This window comes from Cryptotermes secundus, unplaced genomic scaffold, assembly GCF_002891405.2.
Source record: "Cryptotermes secundus unplaced genomic scaffold, Csec_1.0 scaffold1688, whole genome shotgun sequence".
Classification (NCBI taxonomy): Eukaryota; Metazoa; Arthropoda; class Insecta; order Blattodea; family Kalotermitidae; genus Cryptotermes; species Cryptotermes secundus.
Genome location: NW_019734346.1, coordinates 361,365 through 364,743, shown reverse-complemented (window position 1 = coordinate 364,743; position 3,379 = coordinate 361,365). Strand labels below are relative to the sequence as shown.

General features: G+C 39.8%; 1 protein-coding gene across 1 annotated transcript in view; it reads left to right on the top strand.

The window, feature by feature from the left end:
* The window catches only part of LOC111868715 (trifunctional enzyme subunit beta, mitochondrial), a gene marked incomplete at its 5' end in the record, with an annotated part of 36,666 nt that overhangs the window by 21,355 nt on the left and 11,932 nt on the right, over positions 1 to 3,379 (top strand).

Genomic DNA, 3,379 nt, shown 5'->3' with positions numbered 1-3,379 from the left:
CAAAATCATGACATAAAGATAGGAAACAGATGTTTTGAAAATATGGCACAGTTCAGATATTTGGAATAACGATAACAGATTGAAACCTGATTCAGGAGGAAATTAAGAGGCGATTGAACTCTGGTAATGCTTGCTATTATTCAGTCCAGAACCTTTTGTCTTCTCATCTGTTGTCCAAAAACGTAAAAATTAGAATATGCAGAACTATAATTTTGCCTGTGGTTCTGTATGGGTGTGAAACTTGGTGTCTGACATTAAAGGAGGAACATAGACTGAGGATGTTTGTGAGAACAGGGTGTTGAGAATATTTGGACCAAAGAGAGATGACGTGACAGGAGGTTGGAGAAAACTGCATAATGAGGAGCTTCATAACTTGTACTTGTCTCCAAGTATAATTAGAATGGTCAAGGAGGATGAGGTGGGAAGGTCATGTAGCACGAATGGGGGAGACGATGAATGTGTATAGGATATTGGTGGGAAAGCCAGAAAGAAAGAGACCACAGGGAAGACCAAGGTGTAGGTGGGTGGACAATATTATAATGAATCTTAGAGAGATAGGATGGGATGGTATGGATTGGATAGTTCTGGCTCAGGATAGGGACCAGTGGAGGGCTCTTGTGAACAGGGTAATGAACCTTCAGGTTCCATAAAATGCTGGGAAATCCTTGAGTAGCTGCAGAAGTGGCAGCCCCTCCAGAAGGGCTCAGCTCCATGAGTAAGTAAGTAAGTAAGTAAGTAAGTTACATGAGCTTCTATACTTATAACTGGCCACTTATTACAAGCCATACTTTACAAGCAAAGTCCACACATAACGCATGAATGAAGATTGAGCTGACTTGAACATGTGCTACATATGGGCCTGTTTTAAATGCGGCAGAATTGTCACATTATTTAGGTATACATATGCCTTTGCTTGCTTGGAAATGGTAACACTTTTTAGAACACCAAAGTTATCAGTCTTTAAGTATGCTGTGAAGTGGTTGGTGTTTGCCTAGATCATTAGTCCATCAGCTGGTTTGGTGATTGATCTTTCCTGGCAATGCCATGATTTCCAAATTTTCATCCTCTTCATGTACTGTTTGTTTCTGTGTCACTGGCCTTATGTTGCAAAGAACAGTTAACTTTATTTGTTTTTGTCTTCAAAATTATGAACATTGTCAACATAGTTAATCCATATCATCTGGTTTTGCTTTTTGATGAACCTCTGACTTCACTGAGAGATATTAGTTAAATCTGTATTGAAGTCTAAGCACTTTCATTGCATTCCTGTAATTGGGACTGACTACTTTTTAAGTTAATGCATAGCAGCAACCACAGAAATGTTCCCAACTGCAGCAGAGTGCACAAAGAAACACACAACCAAGCACGAGAACCCAAGATGATGTAATGTGAAGGTAATTTCTTATTGCCTAAAATTTGGAGGGGACTCTACCTTGAAGTCATGCTATATGAACTTATGAAAAGTATTGTCACATGTGGGGAGGGGGGACCACGTAACAAATAACAGGTTCTAGATTCGATTTATTGGCACTTGGATTACAATTCGTGTTACTTACAAGCAATACAGCGCTAGTGCTGATTTACACAATTTACAGTTCACCATTACACACACCAGGATTCTCAGTCTTCACTAATCGTCTCCTGGTAACAGAATTAAAACACTATCACTGTGACTAAATCTTTTAATCACACACTAAGTCTTCACAGGCCGACTCTAATTCTTCTTCAACTACGAACCTCTGAAGTGCCAGCCCAGTTCTCTCAAATGTTGACTGCACTAGCTACAAGCGGATTCACATTATATAGCTGCAGCATGAACAATACAGAAAACACGTGTCATGTGATCACTACTCAGCTACTTCATTGGTGCACTGACTGCTGCTTAGCAACAAGTTGTAACATTCGTCCATGGAGAACACAGCTTCCATTATTGTGTGTTGTAATGTGTTTATGGAGCCATTGCCTGGCAATGATCTTGTATCGATGTGACGCACTTAAGCGAGGTGTTTATCTGACCAATGCCTAGCTATACACGTTACAGTATTGTCCCTTTCTCCATAAATTTTGAGGCATTTTTGATGGCACATTAGAATGGATGTATGCATACACACTAAGCACTTCTGCCTTGTGGTTAAGTAGTTTATGTAATCAGACTAGAGCACTTAAGATTCTAAAATGTGAACTTTCCTCCCCTGGACAAAGGGGAGGCAGAGGATATGGTTTAATGGTATCTTCAAACCATTTGCTTTAAATAGCTGGGAAAGGAAAACTGCAAGTAGAATCAGAACAAGAAGCTGTGGCATAGAAATTGCATGTTATAACAAAAGTATTAGAAAAAAGCTGTCGTTTTGTACAAGATTATTCCATATGCATAACATTAAGAAATCAATGTTGCCAGTAAATTTTCTTGATGTAATGCAGTCCTCATTATAAGTCATTCTCATTTTATTGTAGTAGTGGTATTCTGAAGAGCTGGAATGTAAGCTTCTTTTCGTCATTGTTTCTGAATTACAGATGTTTAACCTTTATCGGACGAACGTCATCATATGATGTCGTTAAAAGTTAGGGCAGCTGGCCGAACATCATCATATGATGTCGCGGATTCCACGCGTGTAAGGTTTTTTTTAATATTTTATTAAAAATATAAATTGTTCTATTTACATGATTTTTGGTCACCACCTTTATAAGGAGACAGCCTTCGTTCCTGCATGATCTAATGTAATCTAGGGACGTCATATGACGTTAAAAGTAAGGACAAATTTAAGAACGACATCATATGATGTCGCGCATTCCACGCGTGTAAAGATTTTTTTTAAATTAAATTTAAAATATAAATTGTTCTTCTATTTATATAATTTTTGGTCACAACCTTTATAAGGTGACAGCCTTCCCTCCTGCGTGATCTAATGTAATCTACCAACGTCATATGGCCGAACGACCTCATATGATTTCGCGCATTGCACGCGTGTAAAGATTTTTTTAAAATTAAATTTTTGCTCTACTTACGTGATATATGTTCACCATCTTCATGAGGAAACAGCCTTCCCCCCTGCGTCATCTATGGTAATGTGGCCTTCGTATGGTACTGCCGAAAAAATTCCGAAATGCAGAGTCCGACGTCGCAGCTCACGCACTTCGTACGAACGCTAGACCGCTTCCCACGCGAAAAGCACACACGACACCTCAGTTGCGATTTAGAGGAAGCCGGCCAGTGATGTCGAGCTGCAATGATATTTATTCCCGCAGCTACACCGGAATAATTATTCACACCTCTCCAGCCACACTGGTCTGGCGGTCCCCAAGTTGCCGACGAAGGTGATGACCCGTCGTCCGCGGAATCAGAATTCCAACTTTGCTCGCCCCTCTCATAATCTGTGTC